The sequence below is a fragment of the Xenopus laevis genome, chromosome 1L, assembly GCF_017654675.1.
Source record: "Xenopus laevis strain J_2021 chromosome 1L, Xenopus_laevis_v10.1, whole genome shotgun sequence".
Classification (NCBI taxonomy): Eukaryota; Metazoa; Chordata; class Amphibia; order Anura; family Pipidae; genus Xenopus; species Xenopus laevis.
Window position 1 is genome coordinate 129348413 of NC_054371.1, and position 17595 is coordinate 129366007.

General features: G+C 40.3%; 1 protein-coding gene across 4 annotated transcripts in view; it reads right to left on the bottom strand.

Moving 5' to 3' along the window:
- The window catches only part of LOC108695376 (sodium/potassium/calcium exchanger 2), a 130418-nt gene that overhangs the window by 94709 nt on the left and 18114 nt on the right, over positions 1–17595 (bottom strand). The gene's annotated exons all lie outside the window — the stretch shown is intronic.

Below are 17595 nucleotides of genomic sequence, written 5' to 3' on the forward strand. Positions count from 1 at the left end.
AATTAGTGTAATGTCGTTGGCGTCTCGTTTTTGACGCCAGTGCCTGTTTTTGATGCCGGCGTCAGTTTTTTGGACGCTGGAGAATTTTCGCTGGTGAATTTTCACGGTGGTTTCGCGAATTTATTTGCGGTTGGTGAATTGCACATCTCCTTGCCTGCAAAAAAGGAGAGTAACCTGTGCACAAACACGCAATAGACCGGGTACTAATACTACACTGCCATCGAGAACACCAGATGAAAGGTTAATTCACTGGTACCTGTAAATCAAACAATATGGTGTACCTAATAATGAAATACCCTACTATAGGACTTTATGGGAGAAACAGGACGAACACTGTGCCAACAGATGAACTCCCACAGGTTTAACATCAAGCATGGCACCACAGAGGCCCCTGTGGCAGCACACTTCTGCAGCAATAACCACAGCATCAAAGATCTGCGGGTCACAATATTAATGGGCAACTTCAAGACACAACAAGAGCACAAGGAGTGGGAATTTAAACTGATGAGGCATTTCAACACCCTAGAATGTAGTCTCAACAGGGACAAGAGTTTTCTGATGTGAGATCTGCCACCTAGAAAAACATAGCTAAGGACACTTTCTTCACCTCTTCAACAAGGTGCTAATTGCAGTAGTATTTACATCTTTGGCGAGTGAAGCTTAATTAATAATGCAAGGCAATATCTGGGACGAAATATTATCTTGTCTTTACATTTTTGTAGTTTATTATTACAGTCAGATATGGACTTGTGAACTAGATAAGAACTAAGATTGAGAACCATTTGTTATCCCACCTAGTGGACCCTTATCTTGTATTTTCACATTTTTCTTGTCAATTTCCAACTTTTGTAACCCTTGTAAACCTCCCCCCTACTCTGTCTTGGTATGTTTCATTCAATGTAACATCTTTAAGCCTAAGGAAGACATGTATTACTATCATCTCGAAAGCTTGGAGTTTTTACTTACTCAGTTAGCCAATAAAAGCTATCACCTAACCTCACATTTTCTGCAATTTTTCAATGGCTAACATGGTACAACATCTTACTACCACAATCAATGAGATTTAGGCCATCCCATGGAAAAGTCAGTCCAGTTCTCTAACAGCCCTCGATACACCAAACTCTTAGGGGCCGATTCACTAAGCTCGAGTGAAGGATTCGAATGAAAAATACTTCGAATTTCGAAGTATTTTTTGGGTACTTCGACCATCGAATGGGCTACTTCGACCTTCGACTACGACCTTCGACTTCGATTCGAACGTTTCGAACGAAAAATCGTTCGACTATTCGACCATTCGATAGTCGAAGTACTTTCCCTTTAAAAAAAACTTCGACCCCCTACTTCGGCAGATAAAACCTACCAAAGTCAATGTTAGCCTATGGGGAAGGTCCCCATAGGCTTGCTAAACTTTTTTTGATCGAAGGATTTTCCTTTGATCGTTGGATTAAAATCCTTCGAATCGTTCGATTCGAAGGATTTAATCGTTCGATCGAACGAAAAATCCTTCGATCGATCGAACGAACGTTTAGCGCTAAATCCTTCGACTTCGATATTCAAAGTCGAAGGATTTCAATTCGAGGGTCGAATTTCGAAGTATTTTTTACTTCGAAATTCGACCCTTAGTGAATCTGCCCCTTAGTCATTATCCCTGTTGTACTGATCCAAACTATGTTGAATTCAGGCCCACTAAAATGTCTTTCTCCATAGGCATACAGGAACAGATGTTCTCTGTAATAAAGTAGTGCTGAATGTGGACTAAGGGGCCGATTCACTAACTTCGAGTGAAGGATTCGAAGTAAAAAAACTTCGATTTTCGAGTCGTTTTTTGTGCTCCTCGACTATCGAATTGGCGTAAATTCGCCTGAGTAGAATGATTCGAATAGATTGAGCGCAAAAACGCTGTGACTATTCGCCATTCGATAGTCGAAGTACTGGATCAAGCGCAAAAACGCTGCGACTATTCGCCCATTCGATAGTCGAAGTACTGTCTCTTTTAAAAATACTTCGACTGCCTACTTCGCCACCTAAAACCTACCGAATTGCTTTAAAAGCCTATGGGAAACTCCCATAGGCTTGTTTTCCAAGTTTTTGATCGAATAAAAAGGCATTCGATCGAATGAAAATCCTTCGAGCGAATATTCAATCGAGCGCCTATTCGCCTGGCGAATATTCGCCAATTCAACTATTCGCCAGCGCGTAAATTCGCCCGAATTGCCTATTCGATTCTATTCCCCAGTCGAATTTCGAGGGATTTAACCCCTCGAAATTCGACCCTTGATGAATTTGCCCCTAAATGTTGAGTTTATACTACTGAAGGCTTGCAGTAAAAGTTATGCCAATATAGTTATGAAAAGAGTAAGAACAACTGCAAGATATGCCATTAAGTGTCTGAGCAGAAGGAATGAAAGCCAGAGAATCCCAGCAGTAGTAGAGCAATAAAAAGAAAAGTAGGTGAAATACAACCCAATATACGAGGATGAAGTGTGAAACTTGTGATGGCTAAAATTAATGTTGTTTATCACCACACACGCATACACTTACACTTTGCAGTGTTTAATTTAATCCATTATTATTCAAAAAGCTCTCTTAAGAAAAGAAACAAAGGGCTGAGAATATGTGCAACCAAGAATCAGGATGTGATTGCTAAAATAATTCACACCACGGATGTGTCAGGTTGTCACATGAATTACGCTTGGAAAATGGAAGGTGTCTCCTGCTCCCTTCTATCTACAGTTCAAGTTAAGGTGTATTTGAAAGATTAGTAAGAGGTGTTACAATGCTAAAACACATTTCATTTTTTATTCATACAAACAGGAAGAGGCAAACTAACATCTGGTACCATCAATCTGCAGACAAAACATGAGTGAAAAGTCTCTAATCTTCTGGCCATTTTTGTATCCTAGAACAAATAGTATGTTCAAGGCCAATAGTTTAATCCATAAATTTGTGTCTGGTTCTGGTTAGCCAAATGTTTATAAATTACATTTAGGGGGTTATTTATTAAAACTCGAGTTTGTCTCATTTTTATGAGATTAAAACAAAGTCGACCTAACTCCCATGCATAAATTGAACTCATTTATCAATAATTCTTCTAGAAAAAGTTGGAGTGGAAAAACGCTGCATCGAGCGTCATATGATTTGTACAACTTTTTCAAATTGACGCTACAAAAACTCAACTTGAATACTCACGAATTGTCGCTGTGAATACTCACGGTCAAGAAACATTTTCAGGGAAATCTGCCATTGATTTCTACATGACGTTGACAGGTTTTGAGTATTACTGATTTGGATTTATAGGAGCTTTGGGGTATAATAAATCTCTAAAAAATCTAAAAATTTGAGTTTTCCCTTTAAAAACTCAACCAGAACAATTCAAGGTTTAATAAATAGGCCCCTTACTGTCACCCTAAGGTCTCAGTTTCTAAGCTAACCTCTCAGACGACACTTTAATTTAAGAGGCACAATCTCTTGTGATTAAAAGCTACATTGTCTATATTCCAGTCTCTTATCCTTTAGAATCCCTTCCTATCAGAGCATTCCTACCAGCAATTTGAAACTTACAGGGCTGTAATTCCCTGGCTAAGAATCAGATCCCCTTTTGAATAATGGCATCATAATAGCAAATTGTCAATCTCTTACAAAGTCTTGCATCTGGCAAAAATAAGTAAAGTGGTCTAGAGTTACATTCCATTAGTAGCCTGGGATGAATACTTTCATTACTGTACATGATTCTTGGTTTACCTTCAAATTATCTAGTCTCATATGAACCTCTTTCTGAGTAAGCTGTTTACCTAAAAAATAATTCATAACCTGCTTCATCATTAATATAAACAGAAGAAGCAGTCCAGAAATTTGGTCTTTTCATAAGCCACATTGTATAGCCTAGGCTGTGGACCATCTAAAGTTGTGTTTACATTGAAAAAATTTCTCAGCAGCATCAGCAAAATGCCAGTAACAGGCCCAGGCCAAGCCGGCCGGGGACCCTAGGCAACCCAGCCAGCCACTCGCCCCCTGCCCCCAGCTGGTGGGGAAGAGCATGCAGAGAGGCATTCCAGAGACAAGCAGCAGTGGGGGAACAAGAGCCTGAAACAGGTAGGTCAAAGGAAGAGGTACATACTTAGTGCTCCCTCATCCTTGCACCCTAGGCACATTTCTCTTTTGCTTACCCCTATTTACGGCCCTGGCCAGTAGCTAATATGGGCTGCATGCTCAGTAGGTTCTAAAACATTTGCTGCTGACCACTTAGGTATTCAATTGTAACAGTTTAGAAAGTCGGCCACTTGCTTTACTGCTTTGCTTTACTGACCTGCTACAGGGCAAAAAAATAGAAAGCAATCAATATGTGTTGGAAAACATTTGAAAATATGGTTTTCAAATGTGAACTGTCCCTTTAAAAAACATATTCCACAAACAGTTCCCCTTTTTTATTTTGTTTGGCTACTGTAAAGGGTAGCTTTCTGTAAAATCTACTAAATGAACTGACCTTTACAAAAAACATATTCCCCGCCCTCCCCTGAAATTATTTTGGTTGGCTACCTGGTGTTAGGATAGCTATTTTCAGCTATTTATTTCCAGTTCTTTTGCTTGCTTTAGTGCTTTTTTTGCATACTAAGAATAACAATTCTTGTAAAAAAAAAATGTAAATGCACATGTTTTTCTTACAACTCTCAAAGCTAATATGTGTATTAAACCACAAGGGATTCGCCTTGTTTTCTTTGTTTTAACCCTTTCGCTGCCAGCCAATTTGGCCAAGTTGAAACTTCTATTGCCAGACCGTTTTTGAAATTTTTTTGCTCTTTCACTTTAGGGGACTTGCCTGGGGGGGTCTTTTAGTTTACCCACGAAAACAAGGTATCGTTTTTCTCAGGACAACCTAAGCTTTCAAAATATGCTAGTATTTTGTTGTCATTCCACTCCAGTAAAAAGATATGGGCTTCTAAATGTATAAAAAAAAAACAAAAAAAAACAGTTTCACATGATAAAAACACATATATAAGAAGCATAATTTATTTTATGCATGAGGACATGGCAGATTTGGAAAGTTCTGTGTCTCCTGAACGCGCCAATACCAAATATATATAGTTTTATGGAGATTTCTTACTTCTATAGATCAAAAACTTCGAAGCAGTAAACTACCAAATTTCCAAAGCACTGCTCTACAAAACTGCATACATCTGATTTCAAGACCAAACATTCCACTAACAGTAGGTTTACCCTAAAAAAATTACACCTTATTGGAAAGAACAGATTCTAACGAGTTCAAAATGGGTAAATATATATTTGTACTCCAAACTACCAAGTTGCAATTCTTTCCTAAAGTTAGCAGTTTTTATAAAAATGTGTTACATTTTTGAAAAATTACCTCAAAGTGTCCAGTCTACAGCATCGTATCTCCCACATATCATTATATACCAAGATACAACACCCTAAATATGAAAGCCCAGGGTCTGCTGAACAGTTTGATGCTCAATATGCATAGGTATGCCTAAGTATGTGGCGTATCAGGGCCCCAAAACGAAGACACCCCATATGAGTTATTAGTTCTGGAATTCCAAATACTGCAAAATCAGCACATTTACAGCATTTCTCAAGGGGCAAAAATACAAAAATGCATGTTCACCCCAGAAAACCATATATTTTTGGAAAGTACACATTCTGACGAATCTAATATGGGTATGCATGTCTTTCTACTCCAAAGTACCAAGCCGTAAAGCGCTCCTACATCTGCCAATTTTTATGACATTACCGAAAATCATCTCAATATTGCAACTCTGAAGCATCGTATCTCCCACATATCATTATATACCAAGATAAAACACACTAAATATGAAAGCCCAGGGTTCGCTGAACAGTTTGATGCCCAATATGCATAGGTACACCTAAGTATGTGGCGTATAGGGGCCCCAGAACGAAGACAGTTCTGTAATTCCAAATACTGCAAAATCAGCACATTTACAGCATTTTTCAAGGGGCAAAAGTACAAAAATGTATGTTCACCCCAGAAAACCATATGTTTTTGGAAAGTACACATTCCGACGAATCTAATAGGGGTATGCACATTTTTCTACTCCAAAGTACCAAGCCGTAAAGCTTTCCTACATTTGGCAATTTTTATGACATTACAGAAAATCACCTCAATATTGGAACCCTGAAGCATCGTATCTCACACATATCATTATATACCAAGATAAAACTCCCTAAACATGAAAGCCCAGGGTCCGCTGAACAGTTTGATGCCCAATATGCATAGGTGCACCTAAGTATGTGGCGTATAGGGGCCCCAGAACGAAGACACCCCATACGAGTTATCAGTTCTGGAATTCCAAATACTGCAGAAGCCACAAAAAAGAAAGCTCTCTGTTTGATTTCAAATTAAGCAGAGAAATCCCTGTCTAAGGCAGGATTTTTTGTTCTCATTTGGTGTGTGAAGGTGTTAGCTACTTGGTGTGTGAATTTTGGGAAGTTTTGAGTTGATTTACTTTATTGAAAATCGATTTTTATTTTGATCCAGAAGGTGAGTGATTGCTAGCCGAGTTCCCTTCACTTCCTGTGGGCTACAAACTCACTGACAGATCCCCTACCCCTCCCCCACACCTGGGTGTCAGTTTCACTTGGTTTTTTTTGTATTTAGTTTCAGCTGAAATTTATCACTATTTGCACAGATTGTGTGTGTGCTTTTTTTTTTATCCTTGTTTTGTAAGGAGAGAAAGCTAAAGTGAGAAGGATTTAAGAAAATAAAACATTTTCTAGTAGCAGTGCAACTCCCAGGCACCTGCTCTCATTAACCCTCTCCCTGCTAAAGCTTCTCATTGTTGCATTTACTTTTGCTGATTAATAGAATTAAGCTTACTTTTTTGTGGATTGTTTTGTAAAATAATGGGAGGGAATAAAAAACAAAATGATAAAAAAATACCTCAGGCTCCTAAAGGAAAAGGAGCTGAAAACCCTGGTTGTAGCTATGCTAAAAAACACCAGTCACAGCCTTTGTCTAAAAGCTCCACTGCTTCTGTTTCTGCTGCTGCTGCAGCCAATGTGACCACTGCTAAAAGTTTTGCACAGGCAGTGGCTACTGGCAACAACCCAAGCCAAGTCACTGCTGGGGTAGAGCAGCTTACAAGGAAGCATGGGGTTAGATGTCTAATGACAGGAGCTCATGGCATAGAGGCTTACATAAATGCTGTAGCTGAAGTGGTGGGCCCCTCTGTAATAGTGGCAGCAAGTAAAATGTATGGGAAAGCCATAATATTTGCCCGTACACTAACTGTAGTGCATACTCTAGTGCAGAGAGGCATCACAGTAGGGGGTAGTTATATCCCTGTAGAACCCCTAGAAGGATTAGGCATAAAGATAGTCCTATCTAATGTGCCCCCCTTCCTGCAAGACCATTTATTGCTACCCCACCTGCAAGCCCTCGGTGAAATAAAGTCAACTATTTCTAAACTTCCCTTGGGTTGCAAGGAGAGCAGATTGAGACATATCCTCTCTTTTAAAAGGCAGGTGCAATTACTTTTGCCTCGGGGTCAAGATACTATTGAGGGGTCCTTTGGTGTTCCATTTGAGGGGGTGCTGTATAAAATTTTTTACTGCACAGAAGAAGTGAGGTGCTTCCTTTGCAAGAACCTGGGACACACTCGCCAGAGTTGCCCCAAAGGGCATATTAAGACCACAGTCCCTGTTCCTGCCCCCAGTACCTCTAATGCAACATCATACCCTGCTACAGCTATTGCTGCAGGCTCCTCAAAGGAGAAATCCCCTTCAGTAAAGAACCTTAAGGTGGTTGTTACACAACCCACCTCTGAAACCTCCAAACCTCCTCCTTCTTCACTCAAGTTATCTAAGGATGCAGCCTACATTTCAATTTCAGCAAAAGAGAAGGGGGGAGGAATGTCAATGCATCCCCCAGTGCTGCAGTTGTTTTTGCCAAAAACCAACTTAACCCTGTTATGAGCAATCCTAAGGGTGTGGGGGTGCCGGTGGTTGTAACACCTGTCATGGTGGAAGCAGAGAGTAGCATTTCCTCTTCAAATGACAAGAAAAAGAAGAGGAAATTTAAATCCAACAGGCTGATACCTGAGGAATGGGTTTCAGTGGTCAATGATGGAGCACCCCCATCCAAGGGCAAAAAGGGCAGCAAAACATCTGCTCCTCATGTGGTGATATTGTCTGGTCCAACTGTTGGATGCAATCAACTGGTGCCAGACCATGCACCTATAGACTCAGTTGGGGAAGAGGAGATAAATGGTCTGGAGAAATTTGAACAGGGGATTATGGGTCTCCCCACAGAGTCAGGGGTGCTGCATCTGTCTCCAACAGGGGATCTTCCCCTGGAGTATAAAGGGACAGCTAATGAAACCCCTGCAGAGTGGGCCGTAAGTGTTCCTGAGGTGCTGAGCTTTGGGAACTACAACCAGCCTCAGTGTTTAGTGCCTCAGGATATTTCACTCCAAGAAATGGAGAACATTGGGACAACCCCCAAACAGGATCCCGCAGACAATGCTGCGAGGGAGGATAATGAGGCTAGAGTTGTAAATATGGAGGATAGCCAGACAGACTCTGTAAGGTCTACTGTGCATGTTAAGATCTCTCCTCCATTCTCTTCCACTGATCCCAATGTTATTGCCATTCAGGAGGCACAGGAGGCAGTGGAAAGGGCAGAGGTTGCCCATCGAGCCTCTAAAGCTCCTGTTGTTAAGGAGCCAATTCCATCTGCTACCCCTGAGCCAAACACCTCCAGTGGTGTTCCAAGCAAAATCCAAGTATTATCTGAGCCGTTGCAGGGTCTCCAGATAGCAGGTGCTTCTGATCCTTCTCCTGAAACTTCTTGTGTAGATATTATCAAAGCTCCAGTGGAGAGGGGGAATTATCAATCCCTTAGCCAAGAAGAGTTCATGGAGGAGGGGGACATCGAAGAGGAGGTTGACACAGTTGTGACAAATCCTTCTACCCCAATCATCCCAGCTGAGGAACTCAAGATGTTTCTTGAGAGCACCCTTGGTGTTAAATTGGAGAAGAAGCTACATATGGCTCTAGAGAAGTGGCATGATTTGACTTTGGTGATCAGTTCTGTGAGACAATACATCAAGGTCATAAAAGAGGCCAAAAACTATGGAACGGCAGAATATCTCCGTAGTGTTAAGTTCCACAAAAAGTGTTTGTCTCACCAGGCCTCTGTGAGGGCTAAAGCATTTACTAACACACAATAATGGCTCTAAGTATAAGCACTCTTAATACAAATGGCTGTCGGGAGCCTTTTAGAATGTTTCAGGTACTCTCCTTTCTATGCCAAGGAGGGTACTCTGTGAGTTTCCTTCAAGAGACCCATATCACTCAGGAGCTTAAAGCGACCTGGCATCTGGAATGGAAGGGCAGAGTTTTTTTTAATCACCTCACATGGACGTCATGTGGGGTGGTGACCTTGTTCTCAGAATCCTTCCAGCCAGAGGTACTGAGTGTTAATTCTGTCATCCCAGGCCGTTTGTTACATCTCCGGGTCCGGGAGTCTAGTGGAACATACAATCTGATAAACTTGTATGCCCCAACTACTGGACCAGAGAGAAAGAATTTTTTTGAAAGTTTATCAGCCTATATGGAGACAATTGACTCAGATGAAGCCGTGATTATAGGGGGTGATTTCAATTACACCCTTGAGGCTAGGGACCGAAATGTTCCCCAGAAAAGGGATTCATCTGAGTCAGCTTTGCGGGAACTCATTGCCCGTTTCTCCTTGGTAGACATCTGGAGAGAACAACATCCAGAAACCAATGCTTTCACCTATGTTAGGGTGAGGGATGGCCGTGTGTCTCAGTCCCGGATTGATAGGCTTTATATATCAAGCCATATTATGTCACGAGTTCGGTCCAGTAATATTAGCTTGGCACCTTTCTCGGACCACAATTGTGCTTCTTTGATAGTGGCAGTTGCACCATCTCTGCCCAAAGCAGCCTATTGGCACTTTAATAACAGCTTATTAAAGGATGAAGGGTTTGCAAAGGCAGTCCGGGAAATGTGGACAGACTGGAAGGGTTATCAGGATGAATTTGCCACACTGAGTCAATGGTGGGATGTAGGCAAGGTTCACCTAAAGCTCTTGTGTCAAGAATATACAAAATGTTTGAGCAGACAGAAAAACGCAGAGATTGAGGCTCTGAATAGGGAGGTGCTTGATCTTGAGCAAAGGCTGTCAGGGTCTGAAGACCAAGCCATGCAGTATGATTATGTAGAAAAGAAAGAGACTCTGCGTAACATGGAACATCGACAGGCTCGTGGTGCTTATGTGCGAAGCCGCATGCAGTTACTCTGCGATATGGATCGTGGCTCACGATTCTTCTATGCTCTGGAGAAGAAGAAGGGGAATCGAAAACAAATAACATTCAGGGGGAGGACATTCTAACTGAGCCCCTACTTTACAATCCATCTTTAAAGACTAGAATGTTGGAGTCCACCAGCATCCGCCACCGCCTTTGCAGGGCTCAGCTAACCAGAGTTGGGGATTTCCTGGATTTCGAGAGGTCAGATTGGGTGGAAGCTCGGGCAGTTATGCCACGCATGGGGTACCTTACCACTAGAGTTCCACATCGTCTGCTCCAGGAGATCAAGAATAACCTCTCTCCTGAATCTCACACATTTATTGATGGGGTTTTACGTGGTGGAGAACCACATCCACCTTGGAACTCTCCACCTCCAGCCATAAAAATAGCACCCAAGACCCGTCAATCCCCTGACACACCTCCTTCTCCCAACTTGAGCCAGTTGGAGAATTTTACCTCGACGTGCTTTTATGACATGACAAGAAAGCTATTGTACTCCCTCATGCTCCACACTGTACACTTTCTTGCTCTTGTCTCCCGCTATGATACCATATGGAGGCGGGTGTTTAATGAGGGTGAGAAACCCCAGTGGCGAGCCCTTTACTCCAGCATGGTGCCCAGACCCACTGGGGACTTGAGTTGGAGAGTGCTCCATGGTGCTTTGAGCACAGGAGAGTACCTGGTCCATTTTACAGACTCCACAGCTGATTGCCCATTCTGTGGCAAAAGGGAGTCTGTGTCTCATGCTTATTTTTCGTGTTCCAGACTGCAACCTCTTTTGGCTCTTTTGAGGAAACTTCACCTGCAGTTCTGGTTACATTTTTCCCCTCACATTTTTATTTTTGGACGCCCAGTATCCCGGGACAATCGAGAGAAAGACCTTCTCTTCAACTTGCTCCTAGCTTTAGCCAAACTAGCCATTCATAAGTCTAGAATGCAATGTTTGGAGGGTGGGAATCCTCTACCGGTAGAGGCTTTGTTCCGGGTGCTGGTGCGTTCCCGCATCCGAGCAGAGTACACCCAGGCAGTGTTTACTGGCCGGTTGAGTGAATTTGCTGACCAGTGGGCAATAGATGGGTTGCTTTGCTCAGTATCCCCAGATTTGGTTTCTGTTAAGACAACTCTCACACTTCATATTTAAGTGCACTTTAATTTAAGTGACAGATCTATTATATTCATCATCAATATCTCCTTTGAGGTGTAATTCATTTTGGTGAGCAATCACTCACCTGTAATTTGAATAATATTCCAAATACTGCAAAATCAGCACATTTACAGCATTTCTCAAGGGGCAAAAATACAAAAATGCATGTTCACCCCAGAAAACCATATATTTTTGGAAAGTACACATTCTGACGAATCTAATATGGGTATGCATGTGTTTCTACTCCAAAGTACCAAGCCGTAAAGCGTTCCTACATTTGGCAATTTTTATGACATTACCGAAAATCATCTCAATATTGCAACTCTGAAGCATCGTATCTCCCACATATCATTATATACCAAGATAAAACACACTAAATATGAAAGCCCAGGGTTCGCTGAACAGTTTGATGCCCAATATGCATAGGTACACTTTAGTATGTGGCGTATCGGGGCCCCAAAACGAAGACACCCCATATGAGTTATCAGTTCTGGAATTCCAAATACTGCAAAATCAGTACATTTACAGCATTTCTCAAGGGGCAAAAGTACAAAAATGCATGTTCACCCCAGAAAACCATATATTTTTGGAAAGTACACATTCTGACGAATCTAATATGGGTATGCATGTCTTTCTACTTCAAAGTACCAAGCCGTAAAGCGTTCCTACATTTGGCAATTTTTATGACATTACCGAAAATCATCTCAATATTGCAACTCTGAAGCATCGTATCTCCCACATATCATTATATACCAAAATAAAACACACTAAATATGAAAGCCCAGGGTCCGCTGAACAGTTTGATGCCCAATATGCATAGGTACACCTAAGTATGTAGCGTATAGGGGTCCCAGAACGAAGACAGTTCTGTAATTCCAAATACTGCAAAATCAGCACATTTACAGCATTTTATGAGGGGCAAAAGTACAAAAATGCATGTTCACCCCAGAAAACCATATACTTTTGGAAAGTACACATTCTGACGAATCTAAAATGGGTATGCATGTCTTTCTACTCCAAATTACCAAGCAGCAAAGCTTTCCTACATTTCGCAGTTTTTATGACATATACAAAAATCTCCTCAATACTCCAACTCTAAAGCATTGTATCTCCTACATATCATTATATACCAAGATAAAACTCCCTAAACTTGAAAGTCTGGGTCCGCTGAACAGTATGATACCCAATATGCATAGGTACACCTAAGTATGTGGCATATAGGGGCCCCAGAAAGAAGACACCCCATACGAGTTCTGTAATTCCAGATACTGCAAAATCAGCACATATACAGCATTTTGTGACAGGCAAAGGTACAAAAAATTACGTTCACCCCAGAAAACCATATATTTTTGGAAAGTACACATTCTACCGAATAAAAATTTGCTAAAACTGTCTTTCTACTCCAAACGTACATACTGCAAAGCAATGCTAAATGCAGTGGTTTGTATGATATTTCTGAAAATCGCCTAAAAATATTGCAGTTGGTCGCACTTATCCCATCCAATTTCTTACATACAAATGGAAAACACCCTAAATATTGACTTCAAGAGTCTACTGAACAGTTTGATGCCCAATATGCATAGATATACCAAAGCAGGTGGGCACGTGCGGACCCCAAATGAAAACAGTGCATAAGAATTTTCTCGGCTGTCAATTCGCCTTCTGTGAACATAGCATCCCTGACTGCATATAATGTGCTGTAAGACCCCCATACAGTACAAAGACCCCCAAAACAATATATTTTTGGAAAGTACACATCCTGCCAGATAAAAATTTGCTAAAACTGTCTTTCTACTCCAAACGTACATACTGCAAAGCAACGCTAAAGGCAGCGGTTTTTATGATATTTCTGAAAATCGCCTATAAATATTGCAGTTGGTCGCACTTATCTCACCCAATTTCTTACATACAAATGGAAAACACCCTAAATATTGACGTCAAGGGTCTACTGAACAGTATGATGCCCAATATGCATAGATATACCAAAGCAGGTGGGCACGTGCGGACCCCAAATGGAAACAGTGCATAAGAATTTTCTCGGTTGTCAATTCGCCTTCTGTGAACATAGCACACTGACTGCATATAATGTGCCGTAAGACCCCCTAACAGTACAAAGACCCCCCAAAACCATATATTTTTGGAAAGTACACATTCTGCCGAATAAAAATTAGCTAAAACTGTGTTTCTACTCCAAACGTACATACTGCAAAGCAACGCTAAAGGCAGCAGTTTTTATGATATTTCTGAAAATCGCCTAAAAATATTGCAGTTGGTCGCATTTATCTCACCCAATTTCTTACATACAATTAGAAAACACCATAAATATTGACGCCAAGAGTCTACTGAACAGTTTGATGCCCATTATGCATAGATATACCAAAGCAGGTGGGCACGTGCGGACCCCAAATGAAAATAGTGCATAAGAATTTTCTCGGCTGTCAATTCGCCTTCTGTGAACATAGCATCCCTGACTGCATATAATGTGCCGTAAGACCCCCTAACAGTACAAAGACCCCCCAAAACCATATATTTTTGTAAAGTACACATTCTGACGAACACAGAATTGCTAAAAATGTGTTTCTACCCCAAATGATCAAAGTGTAAACGATGCTAAAAAATGACACAAGGAAAAACAATGCAAGCATAAAACTGCAATAAAAATCACAAAAAATCAAATACAATTAGGAAAATCAACGAAATAACAAAATAACTTTTCTGACAGCGTGGTTAGTGGTCAGAATGCTTGATCCAGTAGTCACGCTATGAAATCTAACGTTTTTTGGGGAAATAACAAGAGGGAAACTTGAAAATGAAGAGCTAAAAAAAAACAAAAATACAAAAAACCCCTATAAGTGTGTGTTTGTGTATGCATGGATGTACAGCTCTAAAAAGTGTATACATTTGTGCATATGTGTATGTGAGTGTGTAAATAAGTGCCAAAGTGTGAAAAATCAAAAAAATCAGAAAAGTCAGAAAAGCAAAAAAAAAAACTTTTACTAATATGTGCATTGTGTACATGTAAATGCTTGTAAATGTACTAAATAAGTAAAAAAAAAGGGGCACTTACCGAAATCTAGATGAAGGGGGTCCTTTTCAGAGCTGTAGGGTCCAGGATCGATGAGTCAGAGCAGCAGGAAGTGCGTGGGCGGTGCTGGAACACGTGAGGTCCGGGTCCTGCGACAAGGAAGCTATTGCTGCGTCTGTGTCGCTCCTGGAGAAGGGTGTCGGCGAGGATCGGCGATCTGCTGCAGGTAAGCTCGTTGCCTAGGGGGTTGTGGCGCTGATCGCTCCTCTCTGCACGCTGTTTTTGCTGCGCGTGCAGAGGGAGCGCTGACTTAGTAAAGAACGTAGCTCCTACGTTCTTGGCACTTAAAGCCTTTTTTAAAAGAACATAGGAGCTACGTTCTTGGCACTTAAAGGGTTAAAGGGGAGTTGTAAATTTCTTTGGTAGCATTTTAAATAACATTTATTTTATTTCTTTTTCCTTCATCCCATCACGTCTTACAGTAATACAAATGATATCAGAATGTTTTGTTTGCTCATGCTTGTCTGACAAGCTGTATGCATCTGTTTTGTTTTTTCTATGATTAGCCTTTCTATTCTTCATATTTTTCTTTCTCAATATTTTTATTAATGCATCATCAAGAAAAAACAGTACAATAGAGACAATGTGTCCAATATGATTCATAAGTCATAGGTAATACCCTATTACAATATCTCTTGTTAACAGACATTCTCATGACATAATTTTTGTAAAACAACAAAGATATAACCATAAGATAAATCCAAAAAGTAAAAAAAAAAATGTAATTAAAAAAAATAAATAAAAGAAAAACCTGTGTCTCTTGGTATCACATTGCTAGCTATATGGATATAAATGAACTAGTCATAAAGTTTTGCACATTAAGTTTACCCTCGAGGAATGGAAAAGCTAACATAGCATGAACCCCTCCAATCATCCGATTACCCAGAACACCCCCCATTACATCTGTGAACTACTATAAAGGCAGGAGGTAATTGGGTAAAGACCCATTATACCTATAATCTATCCAAGGCTGCCAGGTTAAGCAGAATCTTTTCATTAGTGAAAATCCAATCTAATTTAGCTTTTACCCATTCCACTTTAAAATATGGTGACTTCCATGACTTAGCAATTACTTGTTTGGATGCTAGTAAGATATTATTTAACAAGCGACTTTGGGACTTAGATATCCCTTCAGGAACCACTCCCAGAAGAGCAACATATGGGTGCCTTTTCAAATTGACACCTAAAACAGAGAAGATCACAGTATAGATCCTAATCCAATACCTCAATACCCTCAGGCAAGTCCTCCAAATGTGGTACATAGTGCCTATGAAGCAGCATTCTCAATAACAATTACCATTAGCATGTGGATAAATCCTAGCTATCCGAGCAGGAGTCATGTACCATCTAAACAATACTTTGTACCCTGCTTCCAACATAACTGTGTTAATAGAACTTCTCCAATTATTATCCCATGTCTTCAACCATTCTTGTTCAGTGAGAAAATGCCCAATATCTGTTTCCCATGCCTTAACTTCTAGAATTTGGGGTGGAGTTTTAAATTGCTTATATAAGAGAGAAATAGCTCCTTGCGGTGAAATTCCCCCTAGACACCATTTTTCATAAAAGGAATAGAGCCTCTCATAGGGTGGGCCTGTTTTCCAACATGCATTAATAAAATGGAGAATTTGAAGCGCTCAAAAACACTCAGATTCGGGCATTTGAAAATTTTCTTTAAGACCCTCCAAAGTATAAGGTCTCCTTGGTGTAATTAAGGACTTTACCGTACTAAGGTTTTTATGGGTCCACCATGAAAATTGATTTCTAGAAGTCCCCAGTGGGAATAAGGGGTTTCCTAATATTGAAGCAGCTGGAGTATATAATATTGACAGAACTTGTTGAGCTACGGGATTATCCCACAACGTAAGAGAATGGTGAAGACAGGGGCTCATATGTTTCGGCCTGTGAGCTTTAGGCAACCTAAGTAAGTGGATGCATCATATGGGGATGTATAAGTATTTTCTATATGTACCCACTGGGGGGGTGAAGTAGTATTATGCAGATCTTTCTATTCTTCATATTTTTAATCAGCAATGTTAAAGATACTATCTGGTGTTAGTAAAGCTTGCCAAGCAGATAGCAGAATTATTCTTACATTTTTTTAATTTGTTCATTCAGATCCTTTTGGTATTCATCTTCCATAGGTACCATGTAACAGTTTAAATTCCAGACTGACGTCAGAAGAACAAAATATTAAAAAAAGTAATGCATATTAAAGACAATGAAACCCAATAGTAAAGGAATGTTTTTGCTTTTTTGTTTAAAATGAATGGGGTTGTCATTGCCAGTTTTTCTTGTGAAAAAAAAATACCAAACTTCCTATACTTTTGTTTTTATTCCCTATTAATAATATTGGCATCAAGCATCATTTTTTTCAAGTTAGGTTGGTAACCCTTTCAGTGTAACTGAAGTCGCTGTTCAGAAAATAAACCATGGGATCATGTCTCACAACACAAATTGCCTTGATGGGTGCATACAGTAAGGTCATAGACTATGTCCTTGGATGAAAGCTAAGACAATGCAGTTTGAAAATATACTCTTTGACAGTATTATTCCAGGTCCCTGATTTGTAATGGAGTGATGAAATGGAAAACTGAAGCTTATTCAGCTTGGATCAAGGTAATGGCTAAAGCTCAGTCAGAGCTGCTAGCATTTATTAAGAAATTATAACATGGAATTAAACAGAACTGTCAATTTAGGAAGCAGGTGTCGTCGTCAGGTATGCAAAATAACAAAATTGCTCAACTTATTATTTAGTGTCCCCTTTATAACAGACTTAAATCTAATACACCAGCAGCACTGTATTCATAGGGGGCCTTAAGTCTTTGCACTTCATTTTGGCAACAGGGTGCAAATGTGCAAACCTGAGCTCCCCCTTTAAACTGGCATTTCAGATTACGAATTATGCACTGTGGATCTCATTGGGATCAGTTATGGAATTTTAAGAGAAAGAAAACAATTATTGAAAGAAATGTATTATTTTTCTCAATTAAATGTTAATTGTATCTCCTGAGTATTACACACACACATGTAAAATAACTTATCTAACCATCTGGCAG